Genomic DNA, 23,564 nt, shown 5'->3' on the forward strand with positions numbered 1-23,564 from the left:
TATCATTATTCTGAATTCTTTTTCAGGTAGACTGCCCATTTCCTCTTCATTTGTTTGGTCTGGTGGGTTTTTACCTTGCTCCTTCATCTGCTGCGCATTTCTCTGTCTTCTCATTTTGCTTAACTTACTGTGTTTGGGGTCTCCTTTTCACAGGCTGCAATTCGTAGTTCCCATTGTTTTTGGTGTCTGCCCCCAGTGGGTATGGTTGGTTCAGTGGGATGTGTAGGCTTCCTGGTGGAGGGGACTTGTACCTCTGTTCTGGTGGATGAGGCTGGATCTTTTCTTTCTGGTGGGCAGGATCCCATACGGTGGTGTGTTTGGTGGTTTCTGTGAACTTAGTATGATTTTAGGCAGCCTCTCTGCTAATGCGTGGGGTTTTGTCCTTGCTTGTTGTTTGGCTTGGGGTGTCCATCACTGGAGCTTGCTGGTCATTGAGTGGAGCTGGGTCTTAGAATTGAGGTGGAGATCTCTGGTAGAGCTCTCAGTGATTGATATTACGTGGGGCCAGGAGGTCTCTGGTGGACCAGTGCCGTAAATTTGGCTCTCCCTCTCAGAGGCTCAGGCCTTTCACCCAGCCGGAGCACCGAGACCCTGTCAGCCACACGGGTCAGAAAAACAGGGAGAAAAGAAAGAAAGAAAGAAAGAGAGTAAAATAGAATAAAGTTATTAAAATAAAAATTTTAAGAAGTATATTATTAAAATTAAAAAGTAATAAAAAAAGGAAGAGAGCCACCAAATCAATAAGCAAATCCACCAGTGATAACAAGTAGAAAAACTAAACTAAGATAACCATATAAATAAGAAACTAGTCAGTCGCATACAGCAAGCCCCAAGTCTACAGTTGCTCCCAAAGTCCACCGCCTCAATTTTGGGATGTTGTCTATTCAGGTGTTCCACAGATGCAGGGTACATCAAGTTTATTGTGGAGATTTTTTTAAAAAATAAATTTATTTATTTATTTGTCTGTGTTGGGTCTTCATTTCTGTGCAAGGGCTTTCTCTAGTTGCTCGAGTGGGGGCCACTCTTCATTGCGGTGCACAGGCCTCTCACTGCCGTGGCCTCTCTTGTTGCTGAGCACAGGCTCCAGACGAACAGGCTCAGTAGCTGTAGCTCATGGGCCCAGTTGCTCTGTGGCGTGTGGGATCTTCCCAGACCAGGGCTCAAACCCGTGTCCCCTGCATTGGCAGGTAGATTCTCAACCACTGTGCCACCAGGGAACCCATATTGTGGAGATTTAATCCACTGCTTCTGAGGCTGCATGGAGAAATTTCCCTTTCTCTTCTTTGTTCGTCAGCTGTGGATTTGGCCCCGCCTCTGCATGTAGGTCACCCTCTGGCGTCTGTTCTTCGCCCAGATAGGATGGGGTTAAAGGAGCAGCTGATTAGGGGGCTCTGGCTCACTCAGGCCAGTGGGAGGGAGGGGTATGGAAAGCGGGACAAGCCTGTGGTGCCAGAGGCTGGCGTGATGTTGCAACAGGCTGAGGCATGCCGTGTGTTCTCCTGGGGAAGTTGTCCCTGGATTACGGGACCCTGGCAGTGGCAGGCTGCACAGGCTCCCAGGTGGGAGGTGTGGATAGTGACCTGTGCTTGCACACAGGATTCTTGGTGGCTGCAGCAGCAGCCTTAGCGTTTCATACCAGTCTCTGGTGTCAGCGCTGAGAGCCGCGGCTCACGCCTGTCTCTCGAGCTCATTTAGGTGCTGCTCTGAATCTCCTGTCCTCGCACAACCCAAAACAATGGTCTCTTGCCTTTTAGGCATGTCCAGACTTAATCCCGGAGTCCCTCCTGGCTAGCTGTGATGCACTATCCCCCGTCAGGCTGTGTTCACGCAGCAAACCCCAGTCCTCTCCCTGTGGTCTGACCTCCAAAGCCCGAGCCTCAGCTCCCAGCCCCCACCCGCCCCAGTGGATGAGCAGACAAGCCTCTCAGGCTGGTGAGTGCTGGTCAGCACTGAACCTCTCTGCTGGAATCTGTCCTCTTTGCCCTCCGCAGCCCTGTTGCTATGCTCTCCTCCGAGCCTCCAAAGCTTCCCCCACCACCCACCCACTGTCTCCACAAGTGAAGGGGCTTCCTAGTGTGTGTAAACTTTTCCTTCTTCACAGCTCCCTCCCAGACTGCAGGTCCCATCCCTCTTCTTTTGTCTCTGTTTTTTCTTTTGCCCTAAGGTATGTGGTGAGTTCCTTGCCTTTTGGGAAGTCAGGTCTTCTGCCAGCGTTCAGTAGGTGTTTTGTAAGAGTTTTTCCACATGTAGATGTATTTTTGATATATTTGTGGGGAGGAAGGTGATCTCCACGTCTTACTCCTCCACCATCTTGACAGTCCTCTACCCTGGTTTCTTATTTGACACATAGACTACATAAAGTTTTTTTGTTTGTTTCCAAATATTTGAGGTTTTACAGATATTTTTCTGTTATTGATTTCTAATTTAATTAAATTTGGACAGAGAACATACTTTGAATGATTAAAATTTTTCTAATTTTATTGAGACTTGTTTTATAGCCCAGGATATGATCTATTTTGGTAAGTGTTCAACCTGCTGTCAAATAAAATAAATATTCTATGTTTTTGTGCATTGTTCTATAAACGTCAGTTAGATCAAGTTGGTTGGTACTGTTGTTCAAATCTTATATGTATATATTGATTTCCTGTCTACTTGTATCCATTAATGAGAGAAGGGTTTTGTCATCACTAAGGAGTTGAAGATTTGTTTATTTCTCTAGTAACTTTTATTTTATGCCTTTGAAGATCTCTTATTAGATGCATAAAACTTCAGCATTGTAGTCTTCTTGATAAATTTACCCCTTTACCACCATAAAATGACTCTGATTATTGCATCTTCAACAAATTTGGATAATTTTTTGCTATTATATTTTTGAAATATTTTTCTGTCCCTTCCTCTCTTTTAGATACTCTAAGAACAAATATATTAGGCTGCATGAGTTGTCTTATAGCTCACTGGTATTCTGTTCATTTTTCTTCTACTATTTTTTCACAGTGTTTTCATAGAGTTTACTAAACTCTTCTTATGTTGTGTCTAATCTGCTATTAATCCCATCCAATGTATTTCTCAATTCTAGAATTTTGTTTTGTTTTATTTTAGTTTCCTTTTTTCAGAATATAACAGTGGCTAATATAGTCACATTTTCACCCTGGCTAAAAGAGTCTATAGATGCATGGGTAATCCACTCAAATACAAGTTTTAAAGTAGTAAACACATTTTGTCCAATGGGTAGTTAGGCAGATTATGAAAGTTATCCAATGTAATATGGTTTTGCATGGGCAATATATTTGTGCTAGCCCAGTTTTCTCTTTTGAAAAACTATATGGTAGTAAGCTGTATATGATAGTAGTTAAAAGAGCATGGGCTGGAATTAAAATACCTAGATCTGAATTCTGGCTCTCCAAGTAACCTCAGTACTTTAATTTTTTATCATTGAATTGTGAACATTAAATGAGATAATATGTTTAGCTGTTCAGTTAGTTCCTCATAAATAGTAAATTTTAAAGAAATGACTGGATTTTTTCTCATATACTTTAATATAATTCAGTGAGCAAAAACTGATTTAGAAAATTCATTGATATTTAGATATGGCTTGTTGTGCCTGAGTTTTGTCATATTTCCAAGCATACATTATAAAATATAGATTATAAACTTTGAGTTTATTACTAGTGGATGAAATGTGCATCTTCATCTTATCATGAAATATTATCTTTAAAATATTTTTATATTTTTAATTGACATATAAGATTATATTATTTTCAGGTATACAACATAATGATTCAGTATTTGTACATATTAGAAAATGATCACCAAGGTAAATCTGCTTAGAACCTGACACCATACATAGTTACAAATTTTTCTTTCTTGTGATGAGAACTTTTAAGATCTACTCTCTTAGCAATTTTAAAATATGCAGTTCAGTATTGTTAACTGTAGTCACCATGCTGTACATTACATCCCCATGGCTTACTTATTTTGTAACTGGATGTTTGTACCTTTTGACCTTCGTCACCCATTTTGCCCACGCTCTGCTCCCCACCTCTGAAAACCACCAGTCTATTCTGTGTGTCTATTAGCTTGATTTTGTTTTGTTTCTGATTCCACATATAAGTACAATTATATAGTATTTGTCTTTCTCTGTCTGACTTACTTCACTTAACATAATGTGCTCCAGGTAATTCATGTTGTCAGGAATGGCAAAATTTCATTCTTTCTTATGGCTGAAATATATGTATATTTTCTTTATCCCTTCATCTTTTGATGGACCCTTAGGTTGTAAATAATGCTGCAATGAATATGGGGGTTGCATATATCTTTTTGAGTTAGTGTTTTCTTTTTCTTCAGATAAATACCCATAAGTGGAACTTCTGGATCGTATGGCAGGTTTTTTTTTTTTTTAATTTTTTGAGAAATCTCCATACTGTTTTCATAGTGGCTGTACCAATTTACATTCCCATCAACAGTGCCCAAGGGTTCCCTTTTTTCCACATCCTTAGCAACACTTGCTATTTCCTGTCTTTCTGAGACTTGCCATTTTAACAGGTGTGAAGTGATATCCTATTATGGTTTTGACTTGCATTTCCCTGATGTTTAGTGATGCTGAGCATCTTTTCATGTATCTATTGGCCATCTGTATGTCTTCTTTAAGAACATGTCTTTTCAGATCTTATGCTCATCTTTTTAATCAAATTGCTTTTTCTTTTGTGTTGTTTAAGTTCTTACATATATTTTGGAGATTAACCCCTTATCAGATATATGATTTGCAAGTATTTTCTCCTATTCAGTAGATTGCCTTTTTATTTTGTGGATGGTTTTCTTTCTTGTTCAGAAGCTTAGTTTGATGCAGTCCCACTTGTTTATTTTTGCTTTTGTTGTCTTTGTTTTTGGTGTCAGATCCAAAAATCATTACCAAGACTGATGTCAAGGAGCTTACCACCTATGTTTCCTTCTAAGGATTTCATGGTTTCAGGTCTTATGTTCAACTCTTTAATCCATTTTGAGTTAATATTTGTGTATGGTGTAAGATAGTAGTCCAGTTTCATTCTTTTACATATGGCTGCCCAATTTTCCCAAACTATTTATTGAAGAGACTGTCCTATCCCCCTTGTGTATTCTTGGCTCCTTTGTTGTATATTAATTGACCATATACATGTGGATTTATTTCTGGACTCTGTGTACTGGTCCACTGAGCTATGTGTCTGTTTTTATGTCAGTAGATACTGTTTTGATTAATACAGTTTTGTAATATAGTTTGAAATCAGGGAGCGTGATGCTTCCATCTTTGTTCTTCTTTCTCAAGTTTATTTTGACTATTCAGGGTCTTTTGTGTTTCCTTACATATTTTAGGATTGTTTGTTCTGCTTCTGTGAAAAATGCCATTGCAATTTTGATAGAGATTACATTCAGTCTGTAGATTGCTTTGGGTGGTATGGACATTTTAAACAATAGTCACTCTTCCATTCCATGAGCAGAGAATATCTTTCCATTTTTGTGTGTCTTCCTCAATTCCTTTCATTAATATCTTATACAGTATACCTCATTTTATTGTGCTTTACTTTGTTGTGCTTTGCAGATATTGTGTTTTTTACATATTAAAGATTTGTGGCAGGTTGGTCAGTGCTGTTTTTCCAACAGCATATACTTACTTCTTGCCTTTTGTTACATTTTGGTAATTCTTGTAACATTTCAAACTTTATATTGCTATTATATTTGTTATGATGATCTGTGATCTTTAATGTTACTATTGCAAAAAGATTATGACTCACTAATCAATCACCTTGTTGAACAGCTCAGATGATGATTAGAATTTTTAGCAATAAAGCATTTTAATTAAGGTATGTACATTTTTTAGATATTATGCTATTGTACACTTAATAGGCTATAATTATCTGTAAGCATAACTTTAATATGCACTGGGAAACCAAAAAAAAATGTGTGATTTGCTTTATTGTGATATTCACTTTATTGCAGTGGTCTGGAACTGAACCCACAATATCTCTGAGGTATGCCTGTGGTTTTCAGTTTACAGATTTATCATCCCCTTGATTAATATTATTCCTAGGTATTTTATTCTTTTTAAGGCAATAGTAAATGTGATGTTTTCTTAATTTCTCTATTTAATAGTTTGTTATTAGTGTATAGAGACACAGTAGGTTTTTGTATATTGATTTTGTATCCTGCAACTTTACTGAATTTGCTTATTAATTCTAACAGGGTTGTTTTGGTGGAATCTTCAGAGTTTCTATATCTAATATCTTGCCATCTGCAAATAGTGAGGGTTTCAATTTTTCCTTTCTAATTTGTATGCCTCTATTTTTTTCTCACCTAAGTGCCCTGACTAGGACTTTCAATACTATGTTGAATAAAATTGGTGAGAATTGGCATCGTTATTTTGTTTCTGATCTTAGAGAAAAAGCTTTCAGCTTTTCACCATTGAGTATGTTAGCTGTGCGCTTGTCATGTATGGCCTTTATTATATTGAGGTATGTTCCTTCTGTATCCACTTTGCTGAGAGTTTTTATTATAAATTGATGTTGAATTTTGTCATGTGATATTTTTGCATCTATTGAGATGATCATATGATTTTTTTCTTCATTTTGTTAATGTGGCATATCACATTGACTTGCAGATGTTGAACCATCCTTGCATCCCTAGAATGAGTTCCTTTAATTATGGTGTATGATCTTTTAATGTATTGTTTTGTTTTTAAACTTTTAATTTTATATTGGAGAATAGTCGATTAACAATGTTGTGATAGTTTCAGGTGCACAGCAAAGCAACTCAGCCATAGATAAACATGTACATTCTCCCCCAAACTCCCCTCCCATCCAGGCTGCACATAACATTGAGCAGAGTGCTATACAGTAGGTCCTTGTTGGCTATCCATTTTAAATATAACATTGTGCTATACAGTAGGTCCTTGTTGGTTATCCATTTTAAATATAGCAGTGTGTACATTAATGTATTGTTGAATTTTGTTTGCTGATGTTTTGTTGAGGATTTTTGAATCTACATTCATCAGGGCTATTGGCCTATAATTTTCTTTTCTTGTGGTGTCCTTGTCTGGTTCTCGTATTACAGTAATGCTGGCCTTGTAAAATGAGTTTGGAAGTGTTCCTTCCTCTTCTGTTTTTTGGTTTGAGAAGGATTCATATTCTTCTTTGAATATTTGGCATAATTTACCAGTGAAGCTGTCTGGTCCTGGACTTTTGTTTGTTGGGAGGTTTTTGATTAGTAATCAATCACCTTACTAGTAATTAGTCTATTCACATTTTCTATTTTTCATGATTCAGTGTTACAAGTTTCCATTGCTTCTAGTTTGTCCAATTTGTTGGTGTATAATTGTTCATGTTAGTCTTACGATCCTTTGTTTTTCTGTGGTGTTAGTTCTAATGTCTCCTCTTTCGTTTCTGATTTTATTTATTTGAACTTTCTCTCTTTTTTTTTTTTTCAGTGAGTATAGCTAAAGGTTTCTCAATTTTGTTTATCTTTTCAAAGAACCAACTCTTATTTTCATTGATCTTTACTATTATCTTTTAAATCTCTATTTCATTTATCAATATTTCTGCTTTGACCTTTGTTGTTTTGTTCCTTCTACTAACTTTGAGTTCGTTTGTTCTTTTTCTAGTTTCTCGAGGTGTAAAGTTAAGTTGTGTATTTTTGTTTCTTGAGTTAAGTATTTATTGCCATGAAACTTCCCTCTTACAAATGCTTTTGCTGCATTCCATAATCTTTGGTATGTTGTATTTCCATTTTCATTTATCTCAAGGTATTTTTTAATTTCTCTTTTGATTTCTCCATTGACCCATTGGTTTTTCCATTCACTAGTTTGTTTTTTAATCTCCAAATATTTTTGAATTTTCCATTTTTCTTGTTATTGATTTTTAATTTCATACCATCATGCTCAGAAAAGATGTGTGATATGATTTCCATCTTCTTAAATTTATTAGGACTTGTTTTGTGGCATAACATATGATCTATCCTGGAGAATGTTTCATGTGCACTTGAGATTTTTCCACTCTGGTTGTTGGGAACACCAAGTCTTCCTGGACCCATGTTGGGTTAGGGATTGTTCCACCTGCTCCTTTCAAGTGATTCTTTTCTAGTCCTCAGGTAGTTTCCTTATACACAAGGAGACCCTGAAGATTTCCACAACTCCTTCTATGTGAAGATCTCCTCTCGTTAGTACTCTGTCCTGTGGACTCTAGCTGATTTGGCCTTTCTAAAATCCCAACTTTGTCTCCTCAACTTAGAGAGATTGAGTATTTCCAATGTTCCCCTTTTTGTGCCATGGTGTGGAAGCTCATTCAGTATGTTCTGATACTCAGTTGGGCACTCTGAGCTGGTGATATACATTTGGGAGTTATTGGTATATATAGCCAGTGAAGACCTGGAAGTAAAATACCTCAGGAAGGGGTTACAGAGGGAAAAGAGAAAAATCCTAAGCTAGAACCCTAAGGAGCAACAAAATGTATGTGGAGAGTTAAGTGATAATTCTTCTAAAGTGATTTTCAAAGCAAAGCCCTTAAGTACTTAGAGTTTAGAGTTTCTGATACTGTTCCAGAGTATCAGTATGGCCATTACTTAGGAGTTGATAAGTCGTTAGCTAAGATTACTTTGGATCTTCTGAGTATCCTGTTTTCTGGGCACATATCTAGGCACTCAGGATAGGAACACATCTAGAATCATAGGAAAGTCCTACAGACTCAGGAAAGGAATGCCTTGTGTCCACAGCTTAGAGTCAAATGTCCAATCTTCATTTCTACACTAATGGACCACCATGAGAATTTGTGAACCAAAAACTAATAATAATAATAATAATAATAAAATAACCACAGCTAAGTAGAAAATGAAGTCAGGAAAAGAAAAAGAAGGAAAAATTTGGATCTAGAAAACAGATCTAGAGACTTGAGGTTTTGAGACCTAAATTAAATTCCTGGACTGTCTCCAACCAACTGGTTGGGTCACCTTGGACAGCTCAGTAACTAAACGTCTTTGACTTATTTTGCACATCTTTCACATGGAGAATAATTGTACCGGAACTTCCAGCTTTGTGGGCATTAAAATCTACATACATGAAAGTGGTTATTTTTAAGACTTTGCCATGATCTTGTTCAAAAAAACTAGTCATGGTAAATAAATGAAAAAGAATATGAATAATTTTAATTTATGGTTAATTTTTGCATATTTACATTTTGCCTCTAGGTAAAAATTCCTTTTAAGAGCTTGTCAAATGGTATATAAGCCCCAAGTTGGAAACATAATACTTCTAATTTTTAAATTTAATATTCTTTCCTCATTTAGAGGTTATACACCTCTTTTCTGTATTGAGATAAAATGTATTTGATAAGGATATGGTATTCAAATATTTTCAAAGTTAGCATAATTAGATTTATTTCTTGACCAAGCAAATAATTCTTTCCAAAATTGTTTCAGTGTAAAGTACAGTGAAAAGAACTGATTGACTGACACTAATAATAGCATTTCAAATATTGTTTTCTTTTAATAGGTTGAGTCATCAGTGAAGTTTAGGTTGTAATCATGTTTATGGGTTCTCTTTAAAACTTTGCTTCCCTTGATTCAATTCAATACAAACAGAAAAGTGTGTTTCAAATCAATTCCTGAATGATCTGAAATGATCTGTTAAAGATTTGAAAATGAATAAATCTCTTAGTAACCTGGAGTTTGCTCTCATTTACGAGACTCTTATGCTGTCGTTTGAACAGAATCTTTCACTTTTGATGAGTTGGAAAATAAATGAGACTAAAGAAATTAGTGGTATGATCTCTTATTGTTATAGTACATTGTTTCAAGGAGATGTTTGAAAATGAATATCAGAGTCTGAATTTCTCTTGTCAAGCTAAAATGAAAATAATAAAAATAAAATGAAAATAGTTCAATTATTCATTTTAATAGAAGTTGATAATATAGAATTAAATCAATAGAAGCAAATAGAAATTTGTGAGGGTTATTACATCAAAGTACTTCAATAGCACACATATTAACTAGAATTCTTATTTACTGTTTTATCATAAAAATCAGAATAGAGGGAAAGGAATTAATGTTGTTATAGAGGAAGCATTTAGTATTAGCTTCAGTAGGATTCATTCATTGAGTACCCACTATGTATCTGACATGGTGTATTCATGCTGCTCTCTCTAGGATTCTTTCTGAGAAAATATTTAATTATATTGTCGTAGGTTAGAGGCTCTTCTGGACTGGATTAATGTCAATATCATTACATTATTTCAAATCTCTCTAAAAGCTTTTTGTTTGTTTCTATTTATAATTTTTATAGAGAAATGGATAAAATGGGGAAAATGTTTAATCTTTTTTTTTCTGTTGTAAAATGAGTGGCTTTGAAGGAAAGTTTTGTGAGTAAAGGAGACAATGATTTTTCATGCAATAAAATACTATACAACTGCTTAAAACTATGCTTTAAAAGAATATTTAATATATTAAAACATGATTATGTCCAAAAAGTAGAATGTAAAACTATATATAGCATGCTATAAATATTATCAGATTGTTATATAGGTAGATGTAGTATAGGAAAGAACCAGAAGAAAATGTTAATGGCAGTTATGTCTGAGTGGGAATCTGGGTGATTTATTTTCTTTTTCATACTATATATTTTCTCAAAATAGTTAATAGCAGACATTTTCTGATTATACAAGTAATGAGTATCATTAAATAAATAAAAAGTAAAGGGCAGAAGACAGTTTATTCCAAAATTTAAAAAAATTTTTGTTTAAATAATTGTTTAAGCCCCTACAAAGAAAATAAATCACAAGATTTACATTTAGATTAATAGGGTGTATTTATCATGATCCCTTTAATGTTTGAAAATAAACTACTACAGGCAGGTGAATTTGAAGGATGAACATGTATTAAGTAGCATTTAGTAGAGATGACACTTTGATACATCAAAGTTTGGCACCTGGACCAGAAGCATCAACATATCCTGTGAACTTGTTATAAATGCACACTTTTGGGCCCCACCCCAGACCAGGTGATTTAGATGCATGCTTAAGTTTGAGAAATGCTGCTTTGGAGTTTTGGATTCTGAGACTGATATAGAACAATTTCTGAATTTTATCCTAGAAAACTTCCATCTCACATTTCTTTTCTCTCTTTTTGTCTTATTTCTTCCTCTCCTTCTCTGTCTCTCTCAGCCTCTCTCTTACACATAATTGCATTTTTTGTTGTATGGTTTTTGTTTATTCATATTTTTACCTTTTCCCAAAATATTTGAGACAGCTTACAGAGATGCATATACTACAATATACTAACAATAGCAAACACTCATTTAGTGCTATTTTTCAGGTACTGTTCTAAGTACTTTACATAAAGTATCTCATTTAATTTAATTTTTAATAACAGCCCCATAAAGGCAGTTGTTATTTTTATTATGATGCCCATTTTACAGATAAGGAATCTAAAGCATAAAGACTAAATAACTTGCCCAAGTGCATGCACCCAGTAAGTGGCAGAGTCCAGGCAGTCTTGTTCCAAAGTCTGAGCCTTCAACTAGTTTACTGTGCTGCTTCTTAAAGATAAAATTAGTGAAGAATTGGGGATGAATGCCAAGTAAAGGAGCAAGATTGCATAACCTATTCTGCAGAGTTTTACAGAGTTGGTAAGCATGACCCATGAATTGCCTCTTGCTCCCACAAAGAGTGAAAAAGAATGAGCTATAAGATTTACAATCACCAAACTGTGGAATTAAACCCATTTTCAGGAAGGTCACTGAGAAAAATACCTCTAGTTGCTCTCCATCCTGAGAAATATTCACTGTGATTTTCATTTCATTCATTCACTCTGTATTTGTTTATACAATAACTATCTCTTGAGCACCTTCTGTTTGTTAGGCTCTTTGCTCGTTGCTTGTGGATGGAAAGAATAAAACAATCCATGCCTTAGAGAAACCCAGAGCCTAGGGTTAAAGAACAATGGTGTATCTTCCTTGGGCTTTCCCCCACTTCCTCTCTGAGTGTGCCAGTCGGAGAAGAGCATAATGACAGTCAAGAATGGACTTGGAATAGGTTCTACTATGAGAGAAGACCTAAGGGAGGATGAGAAAACACTAAAAGGAAACAACCATTTGACTTCTAGTGCCTGGTCACAGAGACAACATTTCCCGACTACGTCTTTCTCTGTAATCTGTAACCTGAGGCTGCCCCTAGACAAAATGGACTTTAGGAGGTTCCTTGATTCTTTGGAGACTATGTGGCTACAGGGATGAAGGGCAGGAGGGTGGTAGGAGGAGACAAAGCCAGCTGGTTTTAAAAAGCTCTGAAATTTGTGTGTGTGTGTGTGTGTGTGTGTGTGCACACGCATGTGCACACATGTCTGTTTATGTATGTATCCCATCTCTAAGAAAGTGCTTTCTGGCTGCCTGGTCAAAGGTCACCCTTACCCCTTCAGAAAATAGTTCCTAGAAGCTGTACAAAGACTTAAAAATTCTTCTTTCTCCTCTCCTCCCCATCCAGATTTACCTAATAAATTGAAAGCAGGCAAAATTATTTGTCCCAGTGGTCATGGCTTTGCCTAGTTAACATGGCCTTATCTTATGCCACCTTTGACCGTGAACCCCTGGAGATAGGAATGTCTTGAATTCCAACACTTGGGCCTAAAGATAAGGATGTGATTTTCTTTGACCACCTGGAACTTGAGCTTGCGTTTCTAAGTGAAAACCATATCAAGAGTGTGAATGTTGGTTAAGATTTTATTCAGTGTTTTGAAATGAATGATGTTGCCTAATGACCCATGATGCTGGGATCTGATAGATTTAATTTTCTGGTCAAAGTGCAGAATTCATACTGACCACAAGGGCATCTTTCCTGAAGTCATCACGCCATAAATATCTTAGAGCAAGATGAGATGGGAAAAGCAAGAAGATACAGAGTTTGAATGCAGTGTGCATAGAGTTTGGAAAATGGTGGTAATAACAGGGGACAGAGAACAATTATTGAGCCACCCTGTGTTTCATTTTTAATTTGCAATAATGGGTCTTCTAGTGATCTTTTCTGGACTACTTTTGATTAGAAAGAAGAACAAATTCGTTTGGAAATCTTGATGCAGCACCTAAATTATTTAATAGATTCTAACATATTTGGCAGGGATTTGAAAGCTATGTTGAGGAATAAGCCTATAGGTCTTAGGCATTTCACCCAGAGAGCAGCCCTTCTCTGGCAGTGACAAAACTAATTATTCCCCAAAGGGTTTTGACTGGAACTTTGAAAAGCTGCCGCATCTTGAGTTTCCTAAGCAAAAGGTGCTTTACTTACTTTTCTTTTTCTTCTTTCTCTCTTGCAGTCCCAGCAGAAGTGCATCGTGATCTTTGCACTGGTGTGCTGCTTTGCCATTCTCGTTGCATTGATATTTTCAGCCGTCGACATCATGGGAGAGGATGAGGATGGGCTCTCAGAAAAAAATTGTCAAAATAAATGTCGGTAAGAGGTAACAAACAAAAATTTAAAAATTCTCTTTTAGGGAGTGGGTGAGAAAGTCAAAGAGGGTCCTGGAGAGTGGAGAGAAAAATATCATAAACACACATGGTCACCCAACTGCCCACTGGGTTAAACTGAGACATGACTCGCTGTCCACTGATGCTCTTACTTTTATTTAGACCAAGGGAATAAAAATGAGTAATGATTTAATTCACTTTGCAGTTTGGGCATATTCTGTACAAAGGAGTGGTTGACAAAATGAAATTTTGTAACAGTCTGCATCCTGGACACCTCTGTGTGTGAGGTTTTGATTTGTTCCATAATGAGCTTGGCAAAAATGAAGGCCCCAATGGACAAAGGACACCGTGCTAGTTGTTATTTCAACTAGAAGTTGAACACACATCTCAGGAAAAATTCCCACTTAAAATTAAGGATTAAATAAATAAGCATGTCTATGAGAAGACACAGGTCTCCTCAGTCTGTCCCAATTTAGCACAAAGTTTATTTTTAATCCAGAAATTACAAAAACTTTACCATTATATTTCTGTATTTTTTTCTCTTCAAGTACATTAAATAACATTTCCCTAGGGTCACTTCTGACTGCAGAGCAGTCACAGCATGGTTTTATCCACATAAATCTCCTCATCCAACTCTTGCCTGAGCCCTACTTTATTTTTTGAGGTTGGTAGGAGAATGTAGAAAAGTACCAAGAGGGGGCAGAGAAGTAAGAGGCTTATTTTTATGTACATGTTGCTGCAAAGCCGAAGTGAGGCCATAAAATTACAATGGTTATTATAAATTAGAGCTTATACTGAATTTTAAATGTTATTTTTCCCTTTGGAAAGCATTAGTCAAAGTGCCCCTCTTTTCTAGCTTAAAAGATCAACCACAGCCTCGTAATGTATATGTGAGTGTTTATCCTGGATATTTTGCCTTGAGGGTTGAATGTCTGACAGAAAAAAAAAATCTGGAAAAGACAGGTGAAATTTGGGGTTTTTTAACCCATGATACATTATAGTTTAATTACCAGGCAACAGTATTATACAGAACAAAGGATACGAGAGAGAAATCAGTATACATTTTAGATTTTTTCCTTCATGTTAGATAGGTGTTCCTAAATATGTTTGTTTCCCAGACTGAATTTGGGAGAAAAATTATATTGGGATTATAAGGAAAACAGTAGAAAAACAGCAGGTCGTCATCATCTTCCCCCTGATCACTCCATCTGCATCAATACCTTGTGCTAATCGTGTTACATGACAAATATAAACATTCTGTGGGCAAGGGTCCAGTGACTCATACTTCCTCAGTGGAATGCCTCTACCCCTCTCTCTCACCTCACCTGTAATGAAGACTGCTGAGTACTTTAAATGGCAAACCCCAGAACCTAGCAAGTAACTTTGTAAAGGTCAAACTATGATGACTTCCTGAAGACAAAATACCCAGGGCCTTTTAACAAACATTGCCAGATACTGGTAGTTTTCAACAAAAAAGTTAGGGGCCTTCGAATTATGCCTCTTTTCATTTGGGGGGAGCTATAATTTAATCTAATTTTGATTTTTTTAACTCACACAACTGGAATTTCGGTCTGGTTATTTCTTCTGTCTCAGTCAATAACTAAATCCTGATGACCCAACATTGCTTCTCCCTCCATCTAGAACGTATTCTCCCAATTACCAACTATGCTCCTGCTTCCTTTCCCCTGAGTAGTTGGAATCACTACCCTGATTACTTTGTTGCACACCTACATGCAACTGTTTTTTCCAGAACCTTCAGCCCCTCCAGATCTTCCCCTCTTCTACACTTTCTTCCCCTATGTCTTGCATTTCTATTCTCCTACATTCTCAGCCTTGTAATAGGCACTTTTGTATATCTGCCCAGGTGGTGTCTGGCTTCCTGCTAACACCCTGAGAAGCTTCTGCATTTTCTCCTCTCTCCAAAGCACAGGGTGGAGGCAGGGCAACTGCAATTCCTTACACTCCAATCCAGTCCCAGTCTCCAGTGGGACAGTCCATTGCCCCACCATCTTCCCTCAGTCATTCTCATTGTAATTTGATGAACTTTTCTTACATCAGCCACTGTCTCCTTATCACTATAGGCAATGTTACCTTCTACCAGGACTCTCTCTCTCCTTCTTTTGTGCCTGGCTAATAGATCTTCCAGCCACCGGTCCCATCCCTTGCCACTGTCCTTAGTAACTGTAAAATTTACTTCCAGTACCTTAGCCTTACTGTTTTTAACCACCTCAGCTCAATAAATTTAATGTCCACTTTGCCTTTGCACCTGCTAGCAAACTACTCCACCACCCAGGTAGCCTAATGTAGTGAAAGACCATGGACTTTGAAATTTGAAAGATCTGGCTTCAAATCTATATTCTACCACTTACTGCCTCTGTAAACTTGGGCAAGATATTAACATAATTATGTCATTCATCACCTTTTTGCAGAACAACAAAGGACTGAACAGGAGTTACACCATAGTTCATGAGACAAACATGGTGATTCTCTGTGGTCAGAAGTGCAGTAGGAAAGTCAGAGGAGGTTTGGGGGAGTGGCCTGACAGAGTGGAAAGAGGAAACCAGCCTTGGACGCCGCTCCACTCCTGATAAGTTATGAAAACTCTTTTAGTTTTATTTCCCTTAAAAGTGGTGGATTGGGCTTCCCTGGTGGCGCAGTGGTTGCGCATCCGCCTGCCGATGCAGGGGAATCGGGTTCGCGCCCCGGTCTGGGAGGATCCCGCATGCCGCGGAGTGGCTGGGCCCGTGAGCCATGGCCACTGAGCATGCGCGTCCGGAGCCTGTGCTCCGCAACGGGAGAGGCCACAACAGAGGGAGGCCCGCATATCACAAAAAAAAAAAAAAAAAAAAAAAAAAGTGGTGGATTAAAAAAAAATCTCTCTGACAGGGTTTTATGAGGCTTCAGTAAGTTGTATAAACCCATAACCAAGCTGCAGGAAACTCATAACAAGCAATATATAAATGTCAGTCCTCTCCCTGTCCATTCCTAAGAGTGCAGAATCCCCCTTCTCTATTCACAGCTAGCTTCCTATTCCCCCCACTTTGGCACTTATCCTGAATCTACTCTTTATCTTGATTTTAGTTAGTCTTTAGTTCTGTGGAGGTAAACAAAGAGAACAAACATATGAGAATGAGCGAAGTAAACATGAAAACAGATGCTATTTATTCAGAGCTTGCTATGGTGGGTCAGTTTGCCTCAGTCATTTGTGTTTTAGCAGAGACTCAGAGGCAGGCAGAGGAGGTGGCAATCTTCATAGTGGTGTGGCCTGACTGGAGGCTGTTGGCCTGGGGGAGCTGGAGGTGGGCTAACTAGAAGCAGGCATCCTACGTGATGGGTTAGGGGTACATATTTGGCTTTCTCTGGTTGGTCCTAAATTGGAAGTAGGGACAAAAATTAGGGAAGCTGGCAGTTATTAAGTTATGGCCATTTTGGTTTCAGAAGTTATTGATTAGCCTCCTGGATTATTACTAGAGGTAGCAATCCTACTTCCTACAAGTCTGACTTATAGCAGGCTGGGCTGGTTATTATAGATAAGACGTTGGTTTCCTGGGCAGGTTGCTGCAGGTTGTGACTCAGAGTTCTACATATATATATATGTGTGTGTGGGGGGGGTGTATGTATACACACACACACACACACACACACATACACACCCCACACACACACATATATATATATGGACTGGCCATTACTGATTTGCATATTCAGTCTCCCAGTTCCCTAAACCTCCTCCTATACTATCAGCCCCTTCTGTTTTAATTTTCTTTTTATCCATTTGCTAGACCATGACCAGTGTGTCTGCGATACTTCCTGTAGCATGACGTAGTCTTACTTGCCTCCTTGGATCTTGTGTCTCAACCATGATGCCAGTTCTTAAACTGGTTGACTCCTAGTTCTACCCATCCTTGTCCTCAGGGCAGCCTCAACCATTGCTCCAACCCCCCAGCAGCCTGCAGAGAGTGAGTTCCATGTTCTTCAGTCCTAGGTTCCTCCAGGCAGGAATGCCCCCAGTAAAATAAGTGACATCATTTGGAGATGCACCCACTGAGTACGCTGGAGCTGACATAGACCAGAAGGCAAAACTGCCAATCTGCAGAAGCTCTCGCATGTCAGTCTCAACTTAGTCCTTCTGTACAAAGTTCCAGTCCTCCTCTCATGACCTTTTCCCGTCATAACCTTTCTAGACTCTATCTGCCCTCAACGTGGCACTGAGGAGGTCACATGATGCTCAGCTTCCAATTACCGTTTACTTCACTCACAGAGTTTTCTCTTTATGTTCTTCTCCTTATGGTGTCATTATCATAAAGAGTGCTGCTTGCTCTGTTCAACCTTTGCTGAGATCTAACTACCTTGTAATAAAGCTCCTTCTGTGTTTGTAGCTCTCCTCACTCCTGAAAGTTGAAAGAATACAAAACATTCTGCAGTCTGTCAACGGCTTCACACTGTTTTGACAGCCTCTTTCCAAGGTCTCCTCATCCAGTGCACTCTTTTCTAAATATATTACTTTAATTCATTTTATCTCTACTAACTAACCTGGATACCTTTCTGTCCTCTGAAAGATTCCCACTCCAAATCATACTGCCCACTTAGTGTTTTCCCAACTTTTATATGTCTTTCTAAAAAAATGTACCTCTTTATAAATAATGTCCTATTTGTGATTTATTTTTTCCTGACTTCTTATTTTATTTCTCTTCCTCTTTGTATTACTTAGCTTCTATAATACTCTAATAGTAGAATAATGATACCCTTGATTATAGTTTTCCATACAAATCAATAAAATAACTGCTCTAAACTTACCTTCCAAAGTGGCTTTCAACCAACCTCAGTTGTTATTCCCAGAAGCAAGATCTTTTGACCTCAGTAAGTGACTTTGACCTATTTCTCTGTCTCTTTGTACTGAATTTCTGTGTACTTTCCATCATTTCCCAGTGTGTTTCTAATTGTTGATTCAGTCTCTCTCTATATAAACCTCCACGTCACTTGATTACCTGAGGGGGTGAAAGGCAAAATTTCTAGTTTTCACTAAGAAATTATATTTCAGTGGCCTCTGGGGCAACACCAGAGAGTCAAGAATGGCTTCAATGGCCAGTTTAGATTGTATACATCCTGTGTTTTGGCTATTTTATGATTCCCTAGTTTTTACACCATTCCTGCAAGAGGTAACCATGCACTGTGAAGTTTCTCACCTGTCACATCCTCAGGGACCAGTAGAGATGCTGGAGCTTACCTCCCTGTGCTGCTCACACACAGGACACCTGCTCACCTTGGAACGCTCCTCACCTTGGAACTCTCACCCATTCAGATGATAGGCCTCCATTTTTCATTTTACAGCTACATCTATCTCTCCTCTCCTGGAGAAATCCTACATCAGTTGTTTTGGATTGTTACTGCCCCACTTATTAGATCATTAGACACTTACTAGAAGAGAGACTTTTCTTTACCACACCTCCTGGATAAATTCACACAGAACGAGTTTGCACCCTGCTCCTCTTCCTCCTCAGGCCCAATTCCCATAACATGGTAACTAACTTCTGTAAACCCTCATTAAACAAGCTGAGTAAACATAAAATTTGGGGTGGGCTGTCATTGACTTGTAAACATATTGATGGACGCTTGCCACCTATTCTATCCAGATAATTACAGCAGCCCTTGCTCCTGGACTTCCTCGCACTTGCCTGTCATCCTTCTAAATCAGTTCTGTGTCTGGGTGACTACTGCCCTGGTTGGGCTCACTCTTGCCCACAAATCTGCCTATCCATTTTAGCCTGTGCCCATTTGGTCTGAAGCATGAAAGGGATGGACCAACCCGGCCTACGTATATAATCCCCTCTATTCCTGAACCCAGTAATTGCCTTTCACCCTAATGTGAATGGACTTGGGTCTGTTTAAAATGCAACATGTGTCATATTTTAGGCTGGATAAGTAATGTATAAGTTACCATAGTGGTTCTCTAATAAGGGGTTGCCTAGACCACCAAGGTTTGGCTACAGAAAGTATAGTAAGGGCTGTAATAGGGCATCCCTTCACACACACACTTTATGTATATTTTCTAAATTTTACAATTTCTCTATTACAAATCTGGCTTCTCTATTTTATGTTTTTCACATTTTTGTCTTCTGAATTTCTTCCTCTGATCCATCATTTACTTACTTAAAATAATACACTATATCCATAGCTATATCTATATTTCTATTAATAACTCAGTTGCAGCTCCAGTATAGGATATATATATCATTTGTATCATCAATATATAACATTTCCAGAAGATAGTATTGAGAGATCTCTTTATGCCCTGACAATCACCTCCTAGTATTTTGTACTTTCTCATTTAGTATCATGACCTTAGAGGTATCTTAACAGACACAACTTGCTCCAATAGACTTTAATCATTGTTTTCCCTTTTAATGTACCAATTTTTATTCTTGGCTAGTAGGAGCTGTCTTCTGTACATGTGCAATGTCTTTTGGACATTATTCCAGATATCTCTGAGAGCAGCCTTGCTTTCTGGCAGCAAGAAGCTTTTCTAGTCCCATTTTGAATTTTCTGGCTCTGAGACATGGTACTGTCTACTCTCTAATGAGCCCTGGTTCCTTTCATGGAGGATTCTATTAAATATCAAAACCCAAGCTCTAAGGGTATCATTAGATTGTCCCCCAAGGGTATTGGTGATAGATAACAATGACACCAGAGGAAAAGCTTTTTAAATTGCTTCTGTGACTGAGCAATATTCCTTCATCCTCTTTCCTTTCCTTCCTTTCATATTATAGGAATAAGAACATGGACTGTAGGAGCCAAATTTCCTGGGTTTGAATTTGGCTGTATCACTTAGGAGAATTGCAGTTTTGGACAAGTTTCTCAGTTTTACTCTACCACATTTTCTTCAGCTATATAATGAAGACAGTTATTATGTCCTACTTGAGAGGTTTCTGTAAGGACTAAATATGTTAATACAAGTACCTTTCATATCGGTCATATAATAAATGCACAATAAATGTTGATTGTTCTTTTTTAAATTTTAGGTTTTTTTGGAGTATAGTTGATTTACAACGTTGTGCTAGTTTCAGGTGTACAGCAAAGTGAATCTGTTATACATATACATATATCCACTCTTTTTTAGATTCTTTTCCCATATAGGCCATAACAGAGTATTTTTTTTTTGACTGTTCTTTTTATTAAGGGACATAAGTTCATTGCAGGTGTTTGCAGTCCCCTTTTAAGTTCCATTTAACTTTGCTCTAAAATAGGGAAGTTTTTCATCCATTTTTTATCCTCTCCTTAAACTACAAGTTTTTTCCTTTATTTATATTCACTTTGATCTACCATGGTTTATATTAACAAGCCCAACTGTGTTTTTAAATTAGTGTTGCTCCCAAATTTAGAAGACTTGGTTTTTGGCTTCATATTTGACATCTGAGCACTTTTCTGACTGTCTAAAGAGAAAGAGAAACATTTGTCTACACCCCCAGCCCCAAGGAAACATGAAAGAATTTAAAAGCCTGGAGCACCTGATACTACAAATAGATTCCTAATGTACTAAACAAACAGTAATGATGAAAGGTGGAGTAAAAGCAAAAACTGGCTCTAGAACTTTTGTTTTACATTCTCTTCTAGTTTCTCTGTTTTAGCTCACAATGAACCTATTTCCTTTATAACTTTCTTGATGTGTTTTTTTCCTTTTTAATGCCAATATCCATTTATTACAGAATATTCTAGAATCTCTAGAAAGAGGAGATAGTACTTACGTTTAATCCACTATATTAAACAAAAAAGAGCCAATTTACCCATTTATTTTTTTAATTGAAGTATAATTGATTTATGATATTATATTCATTTTGAGTATACAACATGATTAAATATTTTTATAGATTATACTCCATTTAAGGTTATTATGAAATATTGGCTATATTCTCTGTGTTACACAATATATCCTTGTAGCTTATTTACTTTATACATATTAGTTTGTACCTGTTAATGCCTTAACCCTATCTTGCCCCTCCCCACTTCCCCTTCCCCACCGGTAACTACTAGTTCTCTATATCTGTGAGTCTGTTTCTGTTTTGTTATATTCATTAGTTTTAATTTTTAGATGCCACATCCACATGATAACATACAGTATTTGTCTATCTCCATCTGACTTATTTCACTAAGCATAGTACCCTTCAGGTCTGTCCACGTTGTTGCAAATGGCAAAACCCCATTCTTTTTTATGACTGAGTTATATATATAATGGGATGTGTATATATATCTCACATCTTCTTTATCCATTCATCTGTTGATGGTTACTTAGGTTGCTTCTGTATCTTGGCTATTTTGAATAATGCTGCTGTGAACATTGGGGTACATGTATGTTTTTGAATTAGTGTTTTTGTTTTCTTTGGATATATACACAGGAGTGGAATTGCTGGGTTACATGGTAGTTCTATTTTAGAGAAACCTCCATACTGTTTTCCATAGTGGCTGCATCAATTTACATTCCCACCAATAGTGTACAAGGGTTCCCTTTACTTCACATCCTCGCCAATGTTTTTTTTTTTGTTTTGTTTTTGTTTTTTGGCTGCATTGGGTCTTCGTTGCTGCACGCGGGCTTTTCTAGTTGTGGTGAGCAGGGGCTACTCTTCGTTGAGGTGTGCAGGCTTCTCATTGTGGGGGCTTCTCTTGTTGCAGAGCACGGGCTCTAGGCACGCAGGCTTCAGTAGTTGTGGCTCGCGGGCTCTAGAGCACAGGCTCAGTAGTTGTGGCGCACAGGTTTAGTTGCTCCATGGCATGTGGAATCTTCCTGGACCAGGACTTGAACCCTTGCATTGGCAGGCAGATTCTTAACCACTGCGCCACCAGGGAAGCCCGCCAATGTTTGTTATTTGTGTTCTTTTTGATGATAACTGTTCTGACAGGTGTGAAGTGTCTCGTGGTTTTGATTTACATTTCTCTAGTGACTAGTGATGTTGAGCATCTTTTCATGTGCCCGTTGGCCATCTGCACGTCCTTTTGGAAAAATATCTGTTCAAGACTTCTGCCCATTTTTTAATTGGGTTTTTTTTTTTGATATTGAGTTGTATGAGCTGTTTATATATTTCAGATATTAACCCCTTATTGTTCATATCACATTCAAATATTTTCTTCCATTCAGTAGGTAATCTTTTTGCTTTGTCAATGGTTTCCTTTGCTGTGCAAAAGCTTTGAAGTGTAATAAAGTCTCATTTGTTTATTTTTGCTTTTGTTTCCTTTGCTTTAGGAGACAGATCCAAAAAAAATATTGCATCTATTTATGCCAAAGTGTGTTCTGCTTTTTGCTTTCTTCTAGGAGCTTTAAGGTTTCTTGTAGGAGCTTTATGGTTTCTTCTAGGAGCTTTATGGTATCTGGTCTTACATTTAGGTCTCCAATCTATTTTGAGTTTATTTTTGTATATTGTGTAAGAAAATGTTCTCATTTCATTCTTTTACATGTAGCTGTCCAGTTTTCCCAGCACCACCCACTGAAGAGAATATCTTTTCCTCATTGTTTATTCTTGCCTCCTTTGTCATAGATTAATTGACCACAATTGTGTGGGTTTATTTCTGGGCTCTCTATTCTGTTCCGTTGATCTATGTGCCTGTTTTTGTGCCAGTGCCATACTGTTCTGATTACTGTAGCTTTGTAGTATAGTCTGAACTCTGGGGGCATTATACCTCCAGTTTTGTTCTTTTTTCTCAAAATTACTTTGGCTATTCAGGGAATTTTTTGATTCCATATAAATTTGAGGGTTATATGTTCTAGTTCTGTGAAAAATGCCATGGTTATTTTGATAGGGATTGCATTAAGTCCTTAGATTGCTCTGGGCATTTTACCCATTTCTTATTGGCTCCCCCTTGTCTTTCCCCAGTTCTACACTCCTTTCACTTACTTACAGCCCTAACCTTACTTCTCCTGAATCTCTGTTTAGAGATTACTTTAATTGAGAAATGACATCCACCTCTGTAAAATTCCTTCAGCTTTCTTGCCAACTCGGAATCCCCAAGTGTCTTCACTCATCCTTCCCTCCTCCCATTTTTATTCAGAGGAAGACATTTCTCTTGCCTTTTCCAAAGCTAACCATCTCTGTCTATGCCAATAATCTTG

The 23,564-nt window shown here is 37.6% G+C and overlaps 1 protein-coding gene across 1 annotated transcript in view; it reads left to right on the forward strand.

Annotated features, from left to right (window-relative positions):
* The window catches only part of PLD5 (phospholipase D family member 5), a 524,774-nt gene that overhangs the window by 221,792 nt on the left and 279,418 nt on the right, over nt 1-23,564 (forward strand). Inside the window, exon 2 of the mRNA XM_055084222.1 lies at nt 13,318-13,461. The gene's annotated coding sequence lies outside the window, so the exon portion shown is untranslated. The remainder of the gene's footprint in view (nt 1-13,317; nt 13,462-23,564) is intronic.

This window comes from Physeter macrocephalus, chromosome 4 (genome assembly GCF_002837175.3).
Source record: "Physeter macrocephalus isolate SW-GA chromosome 4, ASM283717v5, whole genome shotgun sequence".
Taxonomy (NCBI): Eukaryota; Metazoa; Chordata; class Mammalia; order Artiodactyla; family Physeteridae; genus Physeter; species Physeter macrocephalus.